This window comes from Hemicordylus capensis, chromosome 2 (genome assembly GCF_027244095.1).
Source record: "Hemicordylus capensis ecotype Gifberg chromosome 2, rHemCap1.1.pri, whole genome shotgun sequence".
NCBI lineage: Eukaryota > Metazoa > Chordata > Lepidosauria > Squamata > Cordylidae > Hemicordylus > Hemicordylus capensis.
The window spans coordinates 385823752-385849619 of record NC_069658.1 but is presented as its reverse complement, the minus strand read 5'-3'; positions in this window follow the sequence as shown (position 1 = coordinate 385849619).

The window sequence follows — 25868 nt, the reverse complement described above, 5'->3', positions numbered from 1 at the left end:
AAGGCCCGGTTCCGAGTCGCCACCAAATGTACCTGTGGCAACTGGAGACGGACCTCTCCAGATAACCTCAATGAGCGATGGGGATCATACCGAAGAAGGCACTCTCTAAGGTAACCTGGACCCAAGCCATTCAGAGCTTTAAAGGTAATAACCAGCGGTGATGGCATGGAGACTCTCCTTGATGGGTGCAATCCTTGTGGGAAGGTGCTCTACCCAGTAAAGCGGCTGCCACAGGAAGGCTGTCGCAATTCAACTTCATGCAGTGATTGCAATTTGTAAACTAGCCCCATGTTGCTTAGTGTCATGGTTTATGTTTCTTGGAGAAAAGAGTGACCTTGTTATTTTTACAAACCACCATGTGTTGTGATGGTGCCATATAGATCGTAATATGGATGCCTGAAGAAAGTACAAAAGAAATAGGACAACTGAGAAGAGGGTGTCCTTGTCTTTCACCGCCTGCTTCAGACAATCAGATAGTAGTTGTCTTAAAACCTCCAGCTTTTTAAAGTCCTACCATAGGCCTGGAAACAATGAAACATATTCATGAAAGATAAGTTGGTATTTTTCATGATTGTGTTTCACTATTTCTAGGCTGCCTATTGTAGAATTTAAAGATGGTGAAATGTCATTCTGGGTCAGAGGGAAAACATGGAATCACCTCACCAGACCTTCAGGGGTTTCTTACTCTTAAGCCCTCCTTAGCTGCTTAGGAATGTTCATTATCTCCGTCTCCATAATGCCATTCCCTCATAAAACACATTAAAGTCAGAGGCTCCTCATCCCTGGGCCAGCTTGCAGTCTCTGCCTAATCATGCCTATTGCAAAGGCACGTTGTCTTAGCATCTTGTCTGACATTTTCCATTGGAAGCTGCAGGCCGTGACATCCCATGTCTTACCACTTACAGATAAATTTAAATAATCCTTTCACCTCCTTTGATGGTATTTCCTTGAAGGTATTTCAGCTGTGCCTTTAATCCCCCTTTTAAATAAAGGAATGAATTAAATTTTCTCAGACTTTTCTCTAATGTTGCAGGCCAGGGCTCATTCTGGGTACATGTCTCCTGCCACCTTGGAATGTTGTGAATGTTTTTGCCAAGGAGTGGGCTACACTTTGTTCCTGATACTGCAGTTCCAAGTCTTTAAAAAGCAGAATGGTTATGCTGGAATGGCAAGGAACACTCAGAATCGGTGGGGAATGGATGTGTTGCTTGAGAACTGGGTCCCCACATTAAAATGTGGGGCAGCTTTACTAAACAGTACAGTTTCAATGTTCAATTAACAGAGGGCAGTAGCAGTCCAAGCACTTTGACATCTGAAGTGGGCCACCAAATACTGCCTTCCCATTTCGCCCCCACTAGCTCTCCTAAGCCCTTTAGAGGGCTGGCTTCTATAGCCATGTTGAACAAAGCACTATGGGAAGAAAAGTTAGGACAGTGAAGTTATGATTGGTGGCTTATGAGAATGCTGCCATGTTTGGCAGCAGTGGCAGCTATGGAGGAAGAGGAAGCAGAAGAGGAGACAAGGATGGATTTTTGCCCATAGAGTTGGATTTGAGTGGTGTTACTGCACATAGAGTTGAGCTGGATAGAGTGATGCTGCTGTTAAAACACTGTGAGTTGTGATTTTTAATTATTTGCATCCTATTATCAAAAGGCACCACTTTTATATTTCATGTGGTGCATACCTCCTATATATTTATTGGAGTTTGTGATCTTGCTTTCCATTCAAAAGGTTCGGGATGTGTTATGGCATTGCGAAAATGCCGTAGTGCTGCTGGTCACAGCAGACAAGAGTGAACAGGATGGTTCCAGATCTACTGCTCTCCCTGTTTATCACTTGAGGTGACTCTCTTCGCCTTACTTCATGGTTGTGTCAGCCCTGACAGATGCTACCTAAAGATTGGTGATAGGTCATTAGGTCTGATTTTGAACAGCATTGCCAGAAGGATAACTATGTCTAGGAAGCTACCTCTGTGAATTCCCTGCCACAAGATAGTCCGTACCTCAGATGGCAATTAAATTTGTGGAGGAGAGGTATAATCAATGGCTATTAGTTGGCTCTATGGAATCTCAGAAGGAATGTGGTGGGGAGCAAAAGCTGGAGAAGAGAAGAGCCATTGCCTTCAGGCCCTGGTTGCTGACTTCCTGGGGCCATCTGGGTGGCCATTTGGAAAACAGGAGGATGGACCAAGGGACCTTTGGCCGCATCTAGCAGAATTCTTCTTGGGTATCTTCTAACAAATGCTGCACTCTAGCTCATGTCTGAAGACTGCTTAGCTAAGGAGAAAGTGAATGAGATATGGATGAAGACATGGATTGTGCCACTTTGCAGCAAATGTCCTGATGAATCACAACTTCTGGGGAGTACAGACTGTAGACACACATTCTTGGTGAAGTAACTCTGCAGTTCTGGGCCAGTGATGGAGGGAACAGGGGCCGCATGGAAAAGAAACCACAAAACTCAGCAGAGGCACTGGCTCTTTTTGTCTGAGAGTCCACTCCTGAAACCAGCTTTAAGTTCCAAGGACAACACCACCATGCGCCTGCTACTGGGCAGTTGCTAATCCCCATGCCATCTGGCAGCACAGCACCAGGCACTGCCCTCCTCTGACTCTGCAGCCATTTTAGTCTTTGATTAATAAGGCCACATGTTCAATGTGACATCACTGGCATGGCAGAGAGTGCAGTGCACCTGTCTTTTATGCAACGAACCAAACTCACCAAAAAGAACAAACGTTTTGCATAGGTCCAACTCACCTTTTCATTTCTAAAGATTCAGCCTATATTTTGTAGTGATTTTTCATGTGCTAAAGTTACTTTAAGTTATTTTGGTTTCATTATAGTTTCAAGGAACATCTATTCCAGCCACTAAAAAATAGTGTTCTATAGACAATGGCTGACATGATGAGAAAAATTACTCATGCAGTCCCATTGAAATTAAAAGGACAAGTTAGGCATTTCCTAGCTTGTCTTTTTGATTTCTATTGCACTACTTGAGTAATTTTCTTCCTCATGTCAGCCTATGTTTGGAAAACTGAAGCTTTGACTTGAATTTTACATGCCATTTTGGATACTCAAAATGTATGATATCCTCTGCTCAGCATATCTTTTGAATATACTCCACTTCCTTTCCTGAAAATCTGCTTCCAGGGCTGGCACCTGAGGCACTGCAATATTGACTTCTCCTCTGCATCTCATGATGTTATTTAGCCCATGAAGTAATGTGACAATGCTACCATGGAAGCCAATTGAGAGGGCAATGCTTCTGTGACATGGGCCATTCCAGGCAATTCTGGATGATGTGAACAGGATGACATAGTGATATAAGCTAGCCTATCACATTTGGCTGCACTATGACATTTCTAAGGACAAATGAAGCCACTTCAGAGTGAGAACAATGCTTTCTGAATTGGTGAACACTTTCAAGCAGGCACTGAAAAATTGCCAAAAAGAAGTTCTTTTCAATGTTGGTGAAAATGCTTGAGAAAAGTGACCTCTCTTCTGTCTGAGCCCTAGTCTTAACAAATTCTTGCCAGCAGAAAGATGAGCTCCTAACTGGAGCCAGTAAACAGACATCCATAGAGGCACCACCCCATTATTTAGGCTAATGAAAAAGGACAGCTCTACTCCATGGAGGGAGGAGGTGTATGCAGACAGGACAGGTATGCATCAATGGCACTTTTCTCCCTGGCTCATAACACCCCACACCTCCTGTCATCCAGCCAGCTTGTAATGGATGGATAGAGAAGGTCACAGGAGCATCCGTGTTTTGTACATGTGGGATATTCAAAGTTCTGCCCTCCATCAGCAGCCAGGGAAGTAAGAGGAACTTGAATGGCACTTGATTTAAAAAGTATGGTATTTGACTCCACATTATGCCTATGATACAAGGTCTGCATGGATTTGGAGCAGCTGGGTATCCTTAATTCCCTTTCATTTGATGCCCTTCCCCATCACTTTCCTTTTATCCAAAGGCTCTTCCACAGACAGTCGACTTCTGTCTGAGCAACAAATAAGCAGCTGCTGATAGACCTGTTACAAATATTTACATTCCCTTAGTTTTCCTGATAGGAGGACTTTGTGCCAGCACATCTCACCTAATTAACAGAGGGCTTCAGAAACCAGCAAAAGGCTGGTGGACAGCTTTTACACTTCATTAGTAATGTTTGCCCCACCTCCCTCCCCTGCCCAATCTCCGCTGACATGTCATCTGTGCAATGGAATATGTCAAAGTAACACATGGCAAGGTGTGTGGGTTTCGCCAAGGGACCAGCCTAGCTCTAATGGGTTAGGAGCTCAGAGGCCAGCTTCTATAACCACCCAAAGAGACATTTGTTTTCATTCCACCCTTACCTCAGCTCTTCAGTATTTGAAACTGGGACCAGGATATACATGCTTTTGTGCTCATAGTTAAAACACCCTGGAGTTGGGATTTATAAAGATCTGCAACGCATCACCAAAAGGCATCTCTTTAATACTGTCCTTCATTCAGTGCATGGATTGAGTTTGTGATCCTTCTATCCATTCAGTAGGTGCAGGATGTGGCGTACTATGACATTTTGAAAATCAGAAATGCAGGATAACAGAAGAAAGTGGCCTAAGTTTGTACAAAATCAAGCAGAGCGTGACACTTCCGGACAAGGGGTTTTGTGGGCTAACCTCCACTATTGACTTAGCATACCAAGGCTGTGCTGCAGAGCTGCACTGAATATTCTCCTGGTTTCATTTACAGTTAGGAAGTAGCAAATACTATAGGGTAATTCTTCCCAACAAAAAATGACACTCAGCACAATCCTATGCATGTTTACATGAAAGTAAGTCTTGCTGTGTTCAGCAGGGCATATCCCAGGTAAATGTGCCTAGAACTGCAGTCTTTGACTGTGGAAATTTTACAAAATGCTATTCAGCATTATTCTTTCCCCTCTTCCCCCCATTTTTCTTCCTTACTAGATTTGTCAAGTTGGTGATCCAACCAAATCAGTGATCAGAAGGACTTCACAAGGCTATGTAGCTAGTCAGGTTTGAGGGCATCACAAAGGGCATGTTAGGGGAAATGAAAGCAAGGGCAATGGAAGGCAATGTAAATGAAAAGGAACAGCCCAAGATATTTGGGCACCTGAGACAGGGTGACAAATGGTGCCCCTCTGTACCCATTGCCACCAAATGCATCTCTCTTTTACCCAGCAGCATGCAGCACCAAATGCTGCCCCCGTCTCCTGTAACATACCAGCAAACATGAAGAACTACTCCTCTCTTTCTCCTGCACTGGATTTGAAAAGGAGGAGAGGAACTGAGATGAAGAAGTAGAGAACAGTGGTATGTTAGACATGTTCCCATCACTTCCCACTGCTTCCTCTCCCACTCCCTCCTCCTCTTCCTCCCTCCTCCGTCTCAAACCCAGTGTTGAAAGACAAGCAGGGTGGTGGTAGACGATGAGTGTGGCTGCCCTGATCATGCACTGCCCAAGGTGGCCACACCCCTTTGCCTCATGGACAGGCCAGCCTTGGTAAATGAACATGCTAACGTTTTTGTAAGAAGTTCTCTTTCTGCTCATCCTTGTGCTTTTCACTTTTAGTCCAGACAAACCAGCACGATCACTAGAGGGTGACACAACAGCCATGGATTTAAAATAACCATGGATTTAATTCTTTGTTTTAGGCAGTACTTGCTTTCTGATTTATTTTTTTCTTCCAGTCCAGCACTGTGTTGCTGTTGGGAGTGACATTTGGAAACACCCTTTGTAATCAGGTGATATAGTTGACAATGAGGAAGACTCCTGCCCTGTTTTCACATCCACCTCTTTGTAGGGACCATTAATGGAACTGCTCTGGGGGAATTGGTGAACACCCCTAAATGCGTTTGGGCTTTGTGTGTGGAATTAGCAAGCTGGGGTGGAGAAGTCCCACATCAGAATAATTTTTGTGCAAAGCTTTGGTTCAGAGAAAATGAACTGACAGGGAGGTTGAAGTTCAAAAATGAAGAAAGGTTTTATTTGCGGTTCAGGGGTACAGTGGAATAAGAAAGTTTATTAAAATAATATTACTACCAAAATACATTACAAAATTAACCAGATAACTGCAAAGAGGCAATTTAATTAGTGTCCGAATTAAAATAACTTCCAGGCTAGCTAGAGAAAGGAGGCTTTAGAGAAACAAGTTCTTGGATTTAAGAAAGAGAGCAGGATAGGGAGAGCAGTGATTATCATACAACCTTGTCCTTCCTTTAGTGGCGATTGGACCCTTGTGACTCAAGTGCAACTGAAGAACCTCTTTTCTCAGGGATGGAAGCAGGCGATGAAGAACCAAAAGCAGCAGGGGTAAATCCAAAAGGTGTCTGTTTTTGTGCAGCCAGCTCCTTGTGGCAGCAAGGTGAGCTGGATAGGGAGAAAGGCTGATCTGGAGGCTGGAAGTGTGATTGACATGCAGAACAAGACACAGCCAGGTGTTATTGCGGGTCCCAAGTCTAGTGTCCAAACTGTGGGAGACTCCATGGTGTGTAGACCAAATGAAGCACAGTGGTTCAAGAAACCAGGGGCAGTTATAGACCAAAATGTGTTCTCAGGCAACATTCCAGTTGCTCTTCGTTCCTGAGAAGGGTAACTCTGGTGAATCTCAAAAGGATTCATTGTGTTTGCCGTAGTTGAGTAAAATACAATGATTTGAATGGGTCAAAAACAACCTGTATGTAAATGGTGTGAATGAACATGCAAGCATGGTACGTCTCAGGTTGGAAGGACCAAGTAAACCAATCAGTAATTTTAATGAGTACACCTCTGAGTTCCTTTTGCCCACTTAGCTCTTTTGTGATGGGAAGGGAGTTGCATCTGCTATGCCTGATCTGACTTTCCTGCTAAGGTGATTTAACTTGTTTGAGGCAACTGCAGGGGAAGTGAAGTAAAGGGGTCAGTCTTAGGACAGAAAGACCTTGAGAGGATGCTAACTCAAAAGTTAACTCTACTTAGATGTTAGTCTACTTAGAGGCTAACTCAAAAGTTAACTCCAGAGTCTACTTAGATGTTAGAGGCTAACTCTGGAGTCTACTTAGATGTTCCCAAACATAAGGAAAGGTGCGAGGCTCATCCCCTTCCAATTCGCTTGGCAGCTGGTGAAGCTGGGGGTGACTATCCCACTGCTTGCTAAGTGACTGGTCCCCAATATACCAACAAATGGGGAGCCTATGATTCTGTGAGACTCCTGAGCATGTTAAGAATGAGAACCTCAAGCCTGTGGTCTCAGACATATGTATAGAGGCTTCTGAGAGCCTGCAGAATAGCAGCGCTAGCAACAGCACCCCAACACATTGGATAAAAGCAGCATATTGCATCAATGGCAATATTAAACAGGTACAGAACTCCTTATTCACTATTTGCCTGATCATGATGCAGTACAAGGACTTGGATACAAGCTGAACTCCTACTGAAGCAAGCAGAACTGCAAATCATACTTTCCAATTCTTATGGTGTAGAAATCTTACTCCGAATCAGTGTTGCATGAGAGGACACGGATTGGGGAAGCAGATATTCTTATGTGAGGGGCTTGGCTGCAGGAAGAAACACAACATTATTTCCATACAGACTAGGGTGAAAGCAAATATTGGGGAAATAGGGAAGTATAGAGGTCTATTTCTTGAAGATAAGGTGTTCTCTGGTGTTAATGGAAGATGGATGGTATTACCATTTCAAATGCTCAGATGCTGTCTGTAATATGAGAAAAACATTATGCTTTATGGAAAGGTGATGGAAATAAGTGAGAAGCGTGTAATACAAGGTTAAACACTTTAAATATAGGAAGCCTAACTTTTGTGAATATTAAGAGTACTCAAAAATGGACATTGGCCATGAACGTGTTCTAACCCATATTTAGGGTCTTTCTATGCATACTTCTTTGCAGTTTTCTTTCCAAAAGCCTCTCATGCATCACAATATATTTCAAAGGTAATTGGACCATCTGATCTCAAGGAAGCAATGTGCTCACATGGGCACATTTTACCTGTCTGCAGCAAAATGCCTTTGGTGTTGTCTTCTGACCTCTGTATGATCTTCCACCACTCCCTTCCTTGGTACCCCAATAGATTATAAAGTGCCATTTATCCAGCATGCAGCACAAGTCTAAAAGATGTAATGAACCCTGTGCTGAACCTGACCTTTAACTGCACTAACACTGATAGTGATCTCCTTAGAGCTTCATTTGTCCTTTAGAGAGGCACAGAGGGACTTGTTGTTGTTGTTGTTAAAATAAAATAATAAGTGATGGTACCTCTATTATAGCCTGGCCTCAAGCAGAATCAACTCCAAAGAAACTTTAATTCAGCATGTAACAGGTTGATGAATGAAGCAGAAGAAAACTGCTTTAATGGAGCCATAAAGGAGCAGTGCCTCATGGGAGTTTAGCCACAGTAAAGAAGGCTCAACCACAGTTCAGGTGACATTGTGAGTAGCATAAGCACAACTTTTTCTATATAAGCCATTTAAAAACAGATATTTGAATTGACTGTGAAACAAACATTTCCATTCAAGAATAATGGAAAATGATTTTTTCAAGTTTCATTGACAGTTTTAAAAACGTTATGGCAAGTATAAGGTTGCATTGGACAGTTCATTAGAGTTATCACTCATAGATTATGTGATGTGATGTGATGTGATGTGATGTGATGTGAGATATTACACTTTGACTAGGTTGATTCTGGGCTGTTTTTGTGCACTGTACAGTTGGGAGTTGTTCCACTCATGTTCATTACAAAGCAGAGACCCTGTATTTTCCATAGCTAAAATTCAGCAGCCAAAAATGGCTAGGCCTTAGTACAGTTCATATATTACAACTGGTGCTGAAGATTCTCAGCAGAATAATTTCGGTGGCTGACGTGTCAAATCTTACAGCCCAATAGTCATTTGCCAGTCAGGATCAGACGATCTCTGCAATTATGAAGCATGGTATATAATTTATGGTGCATTTCTAGAGTGCAAAATCAGGGTAACTTTGCATAACCTTTTTTGGTGTATGCCTGAGGGGTTTTAAATGTACATCCAAAAATGTAATATATGAATGTAATAAACATGTGTTTGCAAACACTTAGGTCATACACAGGACAGGTGAAAAATTGGAATAACCTTCTGTGTTAATTAATCTGACCTATCTTGTGCTATAGACAAATCTGACAAATCTTGTGCTATAGACAAATCTGAATTTCATTGTTGCAAAACTGCCAAGGCTGCTTTTTGTTGGAAATAGCCAGTATGGGCCTATGTGTGGAGAGTAAAAACAGTTCTTTCTGGCAAAAGGCAGGCTCAGGTGACTGACTGATATCAAAAGCTGGATTCAGCATTACAACATCTATCACAAGAAGTGGATCAGACACATTCACTCCCCTCCCCCCATAATCCATGGCTTAGAATTTTCCCCAACAGGCACAGTTGTCAAGGAGTGGTGACTGCTGCCTACAGCTCCTTTGCCCTGATAATGATCATTTTTCTGGGCTATTACAGGCTTAGTCCATTTGAAAGGCAGCCATTTTTTGAGTTAACCAAACATTTAAATTCTGTGGCTGAAATTCAACTCACTAGAGTACAGTGGTCAGAGGGCTGTGGGCCACCTCCAGCCTCAAGGGTGTGCCTCTGAGTACCAGTTGCAGGGGAGCAATGGCAGGAGAGAGGGCATGCCCTCAACTCCTGCCTGTGGCTTCCAGTGGCATCTGAGAATCCCTGTTAGAGGGAACACTGCCTTCAACCAAATCTGGCTCATAGGCATTTACAGATTCTGTTATATGTGGATGATGGCAGTTACGGAGCCTGACTGCCAGTAGCCTGTGTGTGGCGGCGGCCCCGCTGACCCCACCCCCGTGTCTGATGTCAGATGCGGGGGGCGTGGTATGGCTCCCAAATGGAGCCTTGAGGCTCCGTTCGGGAGTTGGAGTTCAACTCCCGAAGGGCGTGCGGCCCCTTTGGGAGCTAAACTAAGACTGGTGCTGCTTTTGCAGCTCCAGCCTTTTAACTCCTGAAGGGGCCATGCGGCCCCTGCTCGGGAGCTAAACCAGCACTCCCGTGTCTGACGTCGGACGCGGGTGTGTGTGTCAGGTCCGTGAGGTGCAACCCCTGATTGGGCGCAACCCGGGCTTTGAACCCGTTGGCCCAATGGTGGCTCTGCCCCTGCATGATGGTGTACTTCTTTCTCAGACATCGATTGGTTTAAGGCGAGTCATGCACACCCTTTCTTTGTATTGTGATCAGCAGGCATTAGAAATAAATTACGATAGAACTAAAATAATGGCATTGGGGGAAAGGCCTAAAATAAGAAATGGCTGTTGAATTATCATAGGTTGGAGCAGGCTACCTGCTTCAAATATCTTGGTGTAGTTGTGCAGCCATCAGGCAGTAGAACAGCCCATTTAACTTATGTTCTTCAAAATGCCCAGAAGTCTACAAGGGCTGTGCTAACGTTCTATCAGTCTAGGGGTGCTTAATTGGTCCCTGCTGCAGTTAAATTCTATTTAGCTGAGTCCTGTACACAACTTCTGTCTCGTGTGTGTGGGGGTGTATACAAATGATCCGTATACAAATCCTGCAAAACTTGAAGCTCAACAGTCAAAGTTCTTGAGGAGCTTATTGCAGCCACCACCTTGTGTCACAAATGCAGGACTTTGCTTAGAAGTGGGTGTCACAAAAGTAGAAGTGGGTCAGTGGCACACTACTCTTGAATTGTGGTTAAAATTAAAATTTCATCCTACTGGCCTGGCTCCTTTGGTATTACTAGATAGAATTTCTTCTTGCTGGAAACGTTCATTAGGAAGGAAACTATGTCATTATGGGCCAGCTTCTCCCTAGACTTTCTTGTATCAATGGTCTGTGAAAGGGCTAGATCAGGGATTCTCAAACTTGGGTCCTCAGGTGTTATTGGACTTCAACTCCCATAATCCCCAGCCTCAGTGGCCTTTGGTTGGGGATTATGGGAGTTGAAGTCCAATAACACCTGAGGACCCAAGTTTGAGAATCCCTGGGCTAGATTAATAATTAGACAGCAACTGGATGACATGGAATGGCAAATAGAATTGAGCCATGTGACCAAGTTTGTGGTGTTGGGCACTCAAGCTTTTAACAACAAGCCTGCCAAGTACCTTGGTCAGATTACTGTCCCCAAATATAGCTTGTTTAGATGCGTTGTGTACAGCTGTGCTTGAGGGAAGATTTAAGAAGGTTCAGTATACAGAGCATCTATGTCTATGTAACACAGGAAGTGTTGCAACAACAGATCATTTTTTGTTATACTGCAATTTTTATAATGGTATTCAAAGTTATTATTTGCTGCCTTTTAAAAAGGCAGAAGTTTCTGAGAAGTTCTATGTAAGTTATCTTTTATCTGATATGAATGATATGTTGGTCCCTTTCTTACAATCAGTGAGAAGGGCAACCAGGCACAGAGGGAGGAAGGCTGCTGAAACTTACCTTCCCCACAGACAATTGTTGGGTCTGTGTTGGGTGCGTGTATCGTGCTCCCAGAAGGACACCAGCTGCTCCCAGCAGCAGTGCAGAGGGTTGAAGACTGGGACGTGTTGTTCCAGTCCTTCAAAATCCCATAATGCACCATGCAAATGCATGGTACTCTTGGGGATCCCCTGGTGTTGGCCAGGAGGCTGATCCAGTGTCGGTGCCATGCGGCACTGACACATGAGCATTTAGCCTGGTTTAAGGGTGTGCTTGTGTCCTTAACTTCGGCTAACAGGCAGATCTCTTTGGCAGGTTTGCCATTGGTAGTTTTCATGTGCAGCCAAGTGGCCTTAGCCCAGTCGTGGCTGCACGTGAGAACAGCAAAGTTTTGTTTTACAGCAGGGAAGGCAACAGAGTATGATATGTTGATTGGAATGTTTGTTACTATATTTTAACTGTGTTGTTATATTTAAACTGTTTGATTAATATTAGATTAGCATTATGTTAGAATTACTTAGTTTTTCTACCTTTTTCTGTTCTGTGACTGAAATAAAGATTCATTCATTCATTCATTCATTCATTCGTTGAGGCTGTTCTCACAAGCAACCAAGCCCGGGTTTGGCTGCTCATGAGAACTGCTGGGATCCATGCAGATCCTGGCAGTGCTGCAGCAGCAAACCTGCCTATGGAGCCCACTGATTAGCCGAGGTTAAGGGTGCACGCATACACTTAACTCAGGCTAACTGCTCATGTGGAAGCACCAATTGCTCCCAGCCAGCGCTGGCACAGGAATGGGCTCCCAGCCATTGCTGGGGGATTGCCACAATGCACTTCACACTGGTGTAGTGTATTACGGGATTTCCGGGGGCTGAAATGATGTGTTCCAACCCCTGAACCTCCACGCTGCCTGGGGCAGCAGAGGACCGTAGGGGCACGTGATCCACATGCCTAGCAACATCTTGGTAATCATCTGCAGGGAAGGTCAGGTTATGCAGCCTTCCTCCCCTCCCACTCTCCCAAATGGTTGTGGAAATGGGCCCACCATCTGGCTACCGCTCCATGTGAATTCAGGATGAAGTTATATGTGATGTGACCCTAAAAAAGTGTTATTGTACTTCCATCTTTCTTTCTTTCGTTTCATAGCAGCTGCTGGAGACCCAGTCCAGTTTTTTGAGGGCAGTGCTGGGTGGAGCGGTGACAATGAGAGACACCTTTAAAGAATAATAAGCAGATGCTTACCAGCATGTAAGTAGCACCTGCAAGCTGCTGCACTCTGCCCATCATCTCGCCCAGGGCAGTGGCGCTCTGCCCAGCAGCCAGCACAGCTACATCGTGCCCCTGATTTGCGGAGGCTCCACATATGCACAGAGACTAGGGCCATGCCGCAGCCGCGCCAGATGCCGCAGGGATTGTGGGCAGAGCGCAGCAGCTTGCAGGTGCTGCTTACACGCTGGTCGGCACCTGCTTATGATTCTTTAAAGGTACCTCTCACTGCCGCCCCTGGCGCTGCCCTTACGGGTTGCTCCTGGACACAGGGGTGGAGCTATAATATGGTGAACGGGTCCCAACAACTAGTGCCTTCTTGCCTCCAGGGCTCCCACGCTCCTCTCTGTGGCTGCCTCATTTGCCTCTCCTCCCCTCACCCACCAGCCCGTCACTCCTGGGACTGCCATGCTCCAATGCCATTCTCCTCCTTCCTGCATGCATTGCACATCCCCAGTGGCACAGTTCTGCAGTCTAGTGGAGCACTCCTGCCCACCCCCAGCAGCATGCCATGTGGCTGATAGGAGTACACCACTGCTGGTGAGCACACTGTCACTGGTGGGGTGGGGGAAGGCTGTCACTGCCATCACCATCAGGGTACGGTGTGTGCTGCCACAGGGACAGGGTGGGGGCTGCCTTTGAGAACATGGGCTACCTATGCCCCCCTTATGCCACTTTGGAGCAGCAGCTTTGCACGCACCTGATGCCTATAGCAGCTTTTGAGGGGGGAATGATTTTCACTGTGGGGAAAGGGTCTCAGACTGAGACCTCCTAAACAGGTCTCAGTCTGGCTTGAAGCCTCTCCACATTACGCCTCCCCCCCCCCATTTTTTAAAAGAAGACTGTAGTTCTGAATTCAGACATACCACAGGCTGGGAACCTTTGGTAGCAGCAAAGAAATTTTATTCAACCTGAGGGTTCAGATTGGAGTCCCAATCCTGAACCCTTGGTTTCATCACCATGCCTGACTGAGGTTCCCCACATTCGGACATAATGTCCATGGAACTGCAGGCCTATTCAACTGCAGTTCTGCATTATGTGTGAATGAGGCCATTGGGCTTCATGCCACCACCCCATGCCAAAAGCATCCCTTGAAATAAGGGCTATAATAACTAACTCTCTTTCAAGCGATATGCTTGTTATTCCACTGCAACCTTTCTAAATACTTAGAGCATTGGATTATTTCCAAGATATTGTCAGGCTCTCTGCCTCCCTAATAAATAACCATGAATCATTTCTCAGGATCTGCATAAAGCAGGAAGCCATAATGAGCTGCAGATTCAATTAGCAATAAAAGCACCTGTTAACTGTCCCGGCTAACCACCCTTTCAGACCTGGCAGACCATCCTAGGGAGGTCCTATCCCCTGCTCTTGGAGCTTTTGCCAATTCAGCAGTTGCAAATTATATCATGCAGAGCCAAAGAAAATGTTAAAGACAAGGCCAATCACCCACATCTCTACTGATGATCTTTCTACTTCCATAGCTGTCCAGAACAGGCATTCTTGTCTGAAAGCACAGAGAGTGGACATGATGAGCTGTACTTTTGCCCTACCTACTATTGGGCAATACACTGCTCTGTACAGTTACACTGCACAGTACAATACACTGCTCAATACAATTAGTGCCATGAGATAACTGAATTTCCAAGAGACAAACCTGCTCTATAAGTGGTGCTGTTCTGTTAAGCATGAAAGAATTGGGCAGCGTCATTTGAATTTTAGAAGATTTGGTAGCCTTTTAAGGGGAGAAAGATGGTTTTTCCTTCCAAAGATTTGGACAGCATTCCTTTCCATACTCCAAAAGCAACAGAGGTGGCCATAGCTGGCAGTGAAGTAGGTTAAATACCCAAGTGCTAAAAACATTTCTCAAAGATAATGGTAAACTTGCTAACGTTAGATTGTGTTTGGTTAGGGTCCCACTGACCACCCTACTTGGAAACCAGAGTAGCATTTTGCCTTAGAATAGTCTTCTGGGGAGTATCTGGCTTTCCCCTCTCCCACAGTAATGGGGTGTTATGAATCACATCATTCAACCCCCTGGATTTATTGTGCAAAATGTGCTTCTTGTTCCATTCCTTGCACAATGCACAGGAGGCCATTCTACTCTCTGCTTGTGACATAGGAACAGAAGTAAAAAAAGGATTCAAAATGGAGGCCATTAGGCAATCAGGGTAGGGATTCCCAGTGGTAAAAAGCCAGGGATTCTGTCCAATGGTATCAGCTAGGGATCTTATCTTTTTAATTTTAGTTCTATATTTTTGGGCCAGTTCAGACCCATGCTACCTGCTGCCCCCCTAACATGTGGTTAGGAGCAAGCAAAAGGAACGTTCTAATTGATGTTCACCCCAAGTGAATATATGGGGGCGAGGATGGAACATTGGATGCTGTGTGTGTGTGTGGGGGGAGAGATACCTGCTCTTCCTCCTCATTGTGCATTGGGGGGTGGTCAGGCAATGGTAATTATTGCCTACCTGTTAGCTTTGCCTGGCCAGCCAGTGTCCTTGCTCTCTGAAACACCCATTCCATGTTGCCTTGGTCATTTTGGTGCTGCTTTTCTGTGAGTAGTTTAAAGTTCAATGTAAATGATTTAATGGATTCTGTGTTTAGGACACCTGCAGTTTGTCCCAGACTCCCAGGTCTTGCAGTTAGGCCATTTAAATGTTATCAAATATTCCAAGTCCAGAGTAATTACTTAAATGTGTATGCTTTCCATAATGTATATGGAAATGTTATGTTTGTGTAAGCTTTCCATAATTTATCTTGTGAATAATGGCAGGTGTGCCAACCAGTCTTTATTATTATCATCCAAGACCAGCCAAATGCTGTGTGTGTGTGTGTGTGTGTGTGTGTGTGTGAGAGAGAGAGAGAGAGAGAGAGAGAGAGAGAGAGAATGATAGTGTGGGAGAGAGAGAGAGAATGAAGAAGGAGAGAATGAGAGAGAGAGGATGAGAATGCATACTAGAGATGATGGGAATAAGAGAAAGAAAGAGAGAATGAGAGTGAGAGAGTGAGAGAGAGAGATTGAGAGAGAGAATGAGAAAAGGGAGATGAAGAGATGGAGATAGAAAGACAGAGAATCATGGTGTCATTCAGGTACTTCTGCTAGTCTGTTGTGCTACCATTCTCTGAGATAACCAATGAGAGGGCTCATGAAGAAAGATCAATTGATGTCTGTCTGATGAGCTAATCAGCTGGCAAAGAATTCAATCAAACACAGCTCCTTTGAATACTGGAAATAAAAGTGAGACCAAGGTAGTACTTTAATTTGATAAGCGCTAGCTTCCTTCTCTCCCTGAAATATACACACATTTGCATCTGTGGGGAGGTTTTGTTTTGATAATTTCTCACTTTGAAAATGGTAACTGAATTGCATTTCTCCCCACTTGAGATCACCTTGTTTTAATTATTTCCATCTGATGTTCAGAAGCTTCTGTGAAATAAATTTATTTGTAAATGTCGGGATAAAATGTGTGTTTCTCCGTCAGTGTGCCAGGCTGATAAGGAGCTGTAAGGGGAAAAAATGACTTTGCACACACGCTGAATGCCGTTTTCTCCTAGCTACTTTATCACTGAAACAAGTTTCACAGAGACAAGAGTTATAACACTGGAGGAAAATCACTGCTGTTAAAGCTTAGGCAGAATGTATGTCCATAACCATGGAGTTCATTGTGTGACCAAAATTCCACTAAATCCTTATACTCAAAAATGAGCTTTTGAAGGGGTGTGTGTGTGTGTGTGTGTGTGTGAGAGAGAGAGAGAGAGAGAGAGAGAGAGAGAGAGAGAGAGAGGAGGGATTGATTCCGGATTAAAGTATAGCATTTGTAAAGGCACTAATATGAATTAGAATCACAGTGCTGATTCCTTTAAGTGTTCTTTACAAGAACGAACAAATGTCCCATCAATGGGCTGCTATTGTATAAAAATGGAGGTTAAAAAAATACTGTATGGCTGCTCCAGCAGAAAGGGGTTGGGGTTAAGATTAAATTGTACCTTTCAAAGGGAAATGGTGTAGGTCCCTTGATACAAATTTGATGCCTGTGCTTTTAGTATTTTTAAAAGTCATTATAAAAGGCTCTTTTCACAAGTTTGATACATAGCACAGTGCTAGAGATCAGAAATACTTTTATTTCCCTTTCATGACTAGAAATTGACCAGAGGGGAGTGGGAGGTAACCCCGCCAGTTTTGCAGTTCAGCTGGTAGGGCCATCTGGAAGTTAGCCAAGGGGCCTGGGTCCAATCCTCTGATAACTCATCAATTTCTTTCTCACCAAAAACATCTGGTTCAGGATGCTGAGTTATGAGCTAATATTAAACACAAACGTTTATAGCATCACATATATAATATTGTTGATTAGACGCATCAAGTAAAGTAATTGACCAGTGGGGACCTGGGGCGAGCAGCTGGTAGAGCATCTGGAAAGGAGCCAAGAGGCCTGGTTTTAATTCCCAGGTCATCCATATTCTTTCACACCAAAAACATCTGGATTTTGACGCTGTGGACTATTGTACCACAGAAAACCACTTCTGGGATTCCTTGGGGGGGGGCAGTAGAGGAGATTTGTCCGAAATCCTGAAAATGGTTCCATTTGCCTGAGGTCCATTAAGAACAACCACATTGGAAAAGAAATTTGGGTTGGACCTCTAATATTTTGTGATATGGCTACCTTTCTCATTGTTTAGAGAAATATAATTATACCCAATGAGTCAGAGATACGTATGCCAATATTTACAATATATACACTTTAGAGAACGGTGAAGTATATCTTTTGTAAATTAATGATAAAAGATTACCAGCAATAGTTATGCAGCCGTGGAAGCTGACTTTTCTGTTTCAGGTCCTAAGGTGATCTGTCATCCTAGTGCAGAGGTTCTCAACCTTGGGTCCCCAGATGTTGTTGGACTTCAACTCCCATAATCCCCAACCAAAGACCACTGGGGCTGGGGATTATGGGAGTTGAAGTCCAACAACATCTGGGGGCCCAAGGTTGAATCCCTGTCCTAGTGGGCACTGGAGGCAAAGCCAGAAAACTGTACTGTGGGAGGGGAGGGATTCTGCTGATATCTCAGGCAGCAATGTGTGAATCGGCCCAAATTGAGCCGGGCTTGACATCGAGCCGGACTGCTTCAGGTGGTCCAATTTGAACTGGACCAGAAAATCAAAGCGGGGAGCCAGTCTGAGTTTGAACCAGACTGCCCCCCCCCCCGGTTCGGAGAAGCAACTTGCAGGCCTGCTGCATTCTTTTAAAGGTGAACCCAGCTAAGTTTTTACTTTATACAAGTAAAGGGGGATTCCCTAGACTACAAAGCGGGGTGGCAAAAGGGGAATATTTACCTTTAGTTTCCCTCCAACCCCCTGGTCTCCCAAATGGCAATCCAGGTTGGCTGTGGGCCTGTTCAGGCCTCAGTGCATGCACAGAGGCCCAGACCAGGATACAGCCGGCCTGGTCTGTTATCTGGGAGGCCATCAGGGAGGTTGGAGGAGCCCGCGCCACCACCTCTCATGTCGCCACCACCGCGGCCGCCTCTATGGTCCTTGCCAGCCCCGCTTAGTCTAGGGAATCCCCCTTTACTTGTAAATGGGAATCCTAGCCAGGTTCTCCTTTACAAGTATATCCTCTGAGCTGGCCTTTGAGCTAGCCTTTGAGCTGGCTGAACCATATCTGGGCTGGGTCACACCCGAGGAACCGAATCTCGGGTTATTCTACAGCAAACATATAGATTTGTCAGCTACGTCAGGGAACTGCCTGCAACACTTCCTTTGCATTATGAAGAGATCTTTTTCTACCATGAGCTTGTGTCAGGGTTTGGTTATTATTATGGCAGTTTTAGATACAAGATGGAGCATCTATATTGAAAGAGCCCTGGGTGATATTGAAAGCACAGGAATTCATTGTGCAGTAAATAACAACAGAGGTTGCGATTACCTGCATAATATCTAGCAGTGCTCTAAAGTTTTTCACATACATGATACATGTAAATTATCTTTACAGCAACTCTGCTTGTATTATTATATCCATGTTAAATCTGGGAGATGACACTGAGGTTTCCAGATAGTGCCTTCCCTAAGATAACCCCATGAATTCAGAGTTAGACCAAAATTTGAATTAGAGAGGAACTTTCTGAATCATAGCTCCTGCTTCTAGCCACTATATTACTGACACAAGAAGACAGGACAAAGATCGTCGTGGCTGGCCAAAAGGAAAGTGGAAAGAAGTGGACAATTTTCAAAGGACAAGAAGATGAGCTCACCATCATATGAAGCTTTAGCTATATTCTAGTACAGGGTCGCCAACCTTAGTCCCTCCAGATATTGTTGGACTACAAGTCCAATCATTCCCAGACCATTGGTGCTCAGGTTGGCCACCCCTGTCCTAAAGCATAGGCTAAATTTGATTCCTTGTTGCTTAATTTTTGTAATGCTTTCTATAGCACCTCTATCATCAGATAGTGCTATGTGATTTCTTACTGTGTTTGGAACGAACTCACTGCTGAAGCTATTCCCATGATCAGTAGAAAGCAGGCTAAGGGAACCTAGCCCTCTTTCTACTGATCGTTGGGACCACAACCTGAAGAAGGAGGAGAAGGAGAAGGAGAAGGAGAAGGAGAAGGAGAAGGAGAAGGAGAAGGAGAAGGAGAAGGAGAAGGAGAATTTATATACCACTTTCCAACAAAAGTTTTCAAAGCGGTTTACATAGAGAAATAATAAACAAACAAGATGGCTCCCTCTCCCCAAAGGGCTCACAACCTAAAAAGAAACATAAGATGGACACCAGCAACAGTCACTGGAGGTATTGTGCTGGGGATGGATAGGGCCAGTTACTCTCCCTCTGCTGAATAAAAAGCATCACCATGTTAAAAAGGTCCCTCTTTGCCAGTTATCAGGGGTTAGCAGAAGAAGATAAAACTACATTTATCACACATTAACAAGGAAAAAACCCAATAAAACTGTTAAACTATAACTGATATCATACCAAGGTTCCAACCTTGGGTTCCCAGATGTTTTTGGGGCCACAACTCCCATTACCCTCAGCAACAGGGTCTGTTCTGAGGACACATGAGTCAGCAACTTTGCTGAAGCTAAGTAAGTCCTGGATTTGGCCAATGGAGAACCACCTGGAAACCCTATGTACATAGTCTTCAGGTCTAAGATTGAAGAAAAGCAGAAGATAAATGTAACAGTAATCTATTATCCAGGGCATGGTGCCAAAAGAGGTGTGCCAGAGACCATTGAAGTACCAATGGCTGATATGAGGAGGAAAATTACTCAAAGTATTTCCATTTCTATGGGACGACTTTGAGTAATTTCCTGCACGATGTCAGCCAATATGTTTTTTTAAAAAAGAAGTTTCAAACTATTGGTAATCCAAAAAGACAAGGAAATTAAGATGTTTGTGCATCTTATGTAGTTTGTCCACTAGGTGTAAGTAGAGGTTCACATTTACACTTCTCAAAGGGGTAGCAGAGGAACGACCTTGCCTCTGGAAGAGAGAAAGACAGGAGGACAGTTGCTTTCTCAGAGGACGGCCGAAGATGACTGCACAGTCCTCTGCTCAACAGTGTTGATGCATTGCAAGAGGGGAACTACAAGCATGGCCCTTAGTGGTTTTTGTACTATCTTTGCTTTCTAGCATGTCAGGAAATGTCCACTTATAAGATTCTCAAAGAGGAAAAGAGCAATTTTTTTAATAAAAAGTGAAATGATACACGTTGTTCCCCTTGGTGCCTTTTTTATACATACAATAGCCATCAACATTTCAATGAAATCTGGGAATGTATTGATGAAATAGAAGGCACATATTTGACACAAGTTGCAGAATCCTGTAGTTGGAGTCCCTTTCAAGATCAGGTCCTCAGATGGTTTAAATCAGCTTTGTACTATTTGTTTCCAAGGGAGGATGCTTTGCATCAGCTGAGAGCATAATGGTAGAGTGCTTCGTGGTATTTCTTGCTGTGAACAAGGGCGGCGGGGCCATAGGTTACTGGCATGGAACATGCTTTCTATGAATGAAGTTTGATCCCTGCCATTTCAGTTAAGGGATTTCAGAAAAGAGGGCTGCAAAAGTCATCTGCCAAAGCTCGTCAGAATCCGAGTACAAGAAGTCTTGTAGCTGCCCTGAGGGCTGTTGGTACTGAACTATATAATAATGCTCTGTATGGCATTAGTCTGACAGTATATTAAACCACCAGCTTTTTACAAGTACGATCCCTTAAATGGTGTTTTAAAAATATTATTATTTTAAAGACATGTCTATTAAAGCTATGTCTATTCTGATTTCATTTGTCAGATGGCTCAGGGCCACAATTTGAAAAATCCTCCCCCCCCCCAATAATATCTAGATGAATACTTTCATGCTGGAGTCTTCCAGTCATGCAGTTGGTGTGTGTATGTGTTTGTGTGATGTTTGCTAATTTCCCTTTCCCTCCACAGTGCCTTATGGCCCTCCCTCATTGCTCCTGAAGGCCCTTCTAAACCTCAAGAGTAGATTTTCAGTGGGCGGGGAGTACTTAGCAAAAATTGCCTCCTTGCACAAGTGGAAGAGTCCCACTCATGGAAGCACTTGTCCGGATACTACTCATACATGTAGTTCAGAAGCTAGTGTGGTGTAGTGGTTAGAGTGCTGGACTAGGACCGGGGAGACCCGAGTTCAAATCCCCATTCAGCCATGATACTTGCTGGGTGACTCTGAGCCAGTCACTTCTCTCTCAGCCTAACCTACTTCACAGGGTTGTTGTGAGGAGAAACTCAAGTATGTAGTACACCGCTCTGGGCTCTGGGCTCCTTGGAGGAAGAGCGGGATATAAATGTAATAATAATAATAAAAATAATAATAAATGCTTCACGTCTTCCATACTGTTCCTAGCATGTTAATTTCCATGGGAAAGTTAAATGTATATTTCAATCTTTCCCCTTGAAATCAATGAGTCGTAATAAAAGTGTTGAACATGGCTGGTGTGCCCAGTGACATTAGGCTGCAGTCCTCTGCATATTTCCCACACAGCAAGTGTTGTTGGACCCAGTGGAGCTCAATTGGGAATCCGCGAGGCTGTTCTCTTGAGCAGTCTAACCTGGGCTGTTAGCTGAGGTTCAGGGAATGAGCGCTCCCTTACCCCTGGTTACTTGCTTTTGTGAGAGCATGGGCTGCTTGGAGCCCAGCCACACACAGAGACGAGCGCATCTCTCTCTGGGGGGAATCCCCTGATGCATTGCATTGTATCCCACAATGCTTTATTGTGGGATTCATGGGGACCAGGACAATTAGTCTCAACCTCAGTTCAGTCTGCCCTACTCCATGCTGCACGGTGCAGAGCTAATCGTGTGGGAACACGGAGCATGCTCCCAGCAGGCTTACAAGGATTGTCTGGGGGAGAAGGCAAGGTTTGGGAAGCCTTTCCCCTGCCTGCCTGCCTGGTAGGTCGTGTGAATGGCTCCAGTACATATTTGTGCCAACCCTCTACAGTAACTTCAGGAGTTCAGTATATCGTTTTGCTAGTCAGGAACGTTCCAAAATGTACAGGAGTATTTGCTCCATGTTGAGTTGGTCATGCAGACATACTAAACAGAAGTACTGTGCTGCTAAAACGGCTGAGAGGATAGGTACAATGCACTCTAAGGTTGAAATCCTATGCTTACTTACCTGTCAGTAAACTCCACTGAACTTACTTACTTACTTCTGAGTAAATATTTACAGGCTTGTGCTGAATTGTGTATAGGATCAGGCAGTTATTCTGAATGAATAGTAATTTTGGTCAAAGCCCCAGAGGATTCCATTTTTGGACCCTTATACCAAGTTATCACTTTTGTACTCAGCACTATTAGAGAATAGCAGAAGGTCTGTGTTTTTGTGCACAGATCTGTGTCCCAGGGGCAGTTGCCTTGCAAAACCAGAAACATTCGTGGTTCTGCAACTTTGCCCTTTTACGATATTGTCACTAGCACTTTGTTACACAATACATTCAAAGTATAGCCAGGTATTATTACCATTTATTTTCAGTGAATAAAAATACATTTTAAGATAGAGATGTACCCCAAACAATAGATGAGTAAATCTGTATCCTGTCAGTATAAGTAACTGGGATACTAAACCTAACTCTGTGCAGTAGTTCAGTACTGTACACAATACTGTAATAATCTTAATGACCTCTTACCACAATGGGTTTTGTGGGTCTATAATTAACCATATTCTAGGGTAAAGTGTGCCGTTGAGTCGGTGTGGACTCCTGGCGACCACAGAGCCCTGTGGTTGTCTTTGGTAGGGGTTTACCATTGCCTCCTCCTGTGCAGTATGAGATGATGCCTTTCAGCACCTTCCTATATTGCTGCTGCCCGATATAGGGGTTTCCCATTGTCTGGGAAACATATCAGCGGGGATTCAAACTGGCAACCTCTGACTTACTAGTCAAGTAATTTCCCTGCTGCGCCATTAGGTGGCTTTAGGGCCATGCAAATTCTAACTACTACTTAAGCCAACAAATGTTCCTCCTTGGGCACTTTATTCAACCTCTGCTCTGCTCTGGATTCCTCGACTGTTTGAAGTAGCTCTGAAGATCTGGACTTTGTAAGTTGTGGTGCCCACCTTGCGTAATGCTTTCCCTTGGAAGGCCTGCCCTGCCCCAACACAGAACACTTTTAGCTGCCAAGTTAATACCTGGCTTTTTAGGAAAGCCTTTGGCATGGACTGCTTTGTTTGTTTTTCTCTCCTGCTTAATATCAGTGTTCCCACCCTTCCTCCTTGTTAATTTGCTGTTGTTTTAGTACTTGGTGATAAGATTGTTTTTGATGTGTTATAGCTATATATTTAATTCTCTTACTGCAGACTGAGTAGGGAACTGTGTGGGGATGTACTGTAGGGAAGTGTCTGGATGCCTGCTGGAGCTCTCCGAGGCATTGCAAGAGTTCAAGCCATTGCCTTGGGAGGGAATGGCTGCCAGGGAGGCAGGCGGGAAAGAGGAGGAAGAAGCAGAATTGAAGGGGAATCGGCAGAGTTAGGGGAAAGGAGAAAACCAGACCCATTGCCTTGGGAGGGAACAGCATCAAAGGCAGTGCGACACCATCCACCCCACGGGAAATATGGCTGCTTTGGGAGCGGTGCAGGTGAGAGATAAATAATGGTGGCATTGGTGAGAAAGTGGAGGAGAATTGGGCAGAAGGTGGGGGGCCAAGGAGACAGGGGCAGAAGGGGGCCAGGGAGAGAGGAGACTGTGGCAGAGGGGGGCGGGGGGAGAGGAGACTGGGGCAGAAGGCGTCAGGGGAGAGAGGAGACTGGGGCAGAAGGGGGTGGCGGAGAGAGGAGACTGGGGCAGAAGGGGCAAGAGAGAGAGGAGATGGGGCAGAAGGGGGCGGGGGAGAGAGGAGAAAGGGCAGAAGGGGCGAGGGAGACAGGAGACTGGGGCAGAAGGGGCGGGGGAGAGTGGAGACTGGGGCAGAAGGGGCGGGGGAGAGAGGAGACTGGGGTGGAAGGGGGTGGAGGAGAGAGGAGACTGGGGCAGAAGGGGGTGGAGGAGAGAGGAGACTGGGGCAGAAGGGGCGAGGGAGAGAGGAGATGGGGCAGAAGGGGTGAAGGAGAGAGGAGACTGGGGCAGAAGGGGGTGGAGGAGAGAGGAGACTGGGGCAGAAGGGGGTGGTGGAGAGAGGAGACTGGGGCAGAAGGGTGTGGTGGAGAGAGGAGACTGGGGCAGAAGGGGGTGATGGAGAGAGGAGACTGGGGCAGAAGGGGGTGGTGGAGAGAGGAGACTGGGGCAGAAGGGCCCAGGAGAAATAATGGTGGCTGAGTGGGTGGGAGATAAATAATGGTGGTGGCAGCGAGAAAGGAGAGGAGACTGTTGCAGAAGGGGATGGGGTAGGGGAGAGGAGACTGGGGCAGAAGGGGGCGGGGGGAGAGGAGTGAGCAGGCAGGAAATAATGGCCGAGCAGGCAGGTGAGAGATAAATAATGGTGGCGGCGAGAAAGCAGAGGAAAATGGGCCAGAAGGCAGAGAGCCAAGGAGATTGGGGCAGAAGGAGGTGGGGGGAGAGGAGTAGGAGGGAGATAAATAATGGCGGTGGTGGTGAGAAAGCAGAGGTGACTGGGGCAGAAGGGTGTGGAGGAGAGAAGAGACTGGGGCATAAGGGGGCAGTGGAGAGAGGAGACTGGGGCAGAAGGGGGCAGGGAAGGTGGGAAGAAGGTGGGGGGAGTGTACTGCCATACAGATGTTCTGTGTGGGGTCAGCTAGTTGTTTTTATTATTTGTTATTATTGGTCAACATGATCCACAGACCTCTGGTGATGGAGAGGGCTTCGGAGATCCATGAATCCACAAGAACACAGCTGAGTGGGCAGCGATTTTAGTGTCTCTCCCCTACCTCCAAAAGCACTTTCCCCTTGTATAAAAATGTTCCTGAGGGTTGTGCAGCCCCAATATAACCTCATCACAAAATATTTTCTTTAAGCATTCACTGTATCAGATAAATATGTGCAAATGTTTACTAATGGCACAATAGTTTATACCTCTTCAAGAAAAGCAGAAAAAGAGAGGCTAAGAGCAAAGGCTGAAGGTTGCTGGAGCATGAAGTGCATCTGCTAGAAAGTGTTGTACTGTTGACCAGGCAAGAGCAGGACAGACTGTTAGCATTTATACCAGGCCTAGCAATTGGGAGTCTTCAGAATAACTGCCAATTATACAGGCTGATTTTATTTATTTATTTATATTTATTTATTTATTTGATACATTTCTATACCGCCCCAAACACAAGTTCTCTGGGCAGTTTACAAAACAATAAAAACAGCCAATAAATATAAGATGTTCCTGTTCCCAAGGCTGTGTATATTACATTTTTTCAAACTTTTGCACTCTTGGGGTTTCATGTCATCAGAGGCGCTCTTACCCCTGGACTTTGAGAAACAAGTCCAGAGCCTCCACACCCCCTGTGCCCCACCAAACCCTCTTTAGTCTGTCCTGGGTGGTGTGGTTTGTGCCCTCAAGAACCTACATGTTAAAAAATGATGTTTAACTTGCAGGGCTCCAGAGGTCTTTAGGTCTAGGCTCCAAAATTACCTTGGTGCACCTCTGCATGGCATATGCATAGCCCTGTCTATTCCCTTCTGCATCAGAAAAGAGTTCTCCGAGGCTTCAATGCGCACATTCCACAGTAGTTCAGGAGGCTAGGCCTGGGATGATTAGATTTGTGGTTCAAGTCCTAGAATGAATCAAAGGA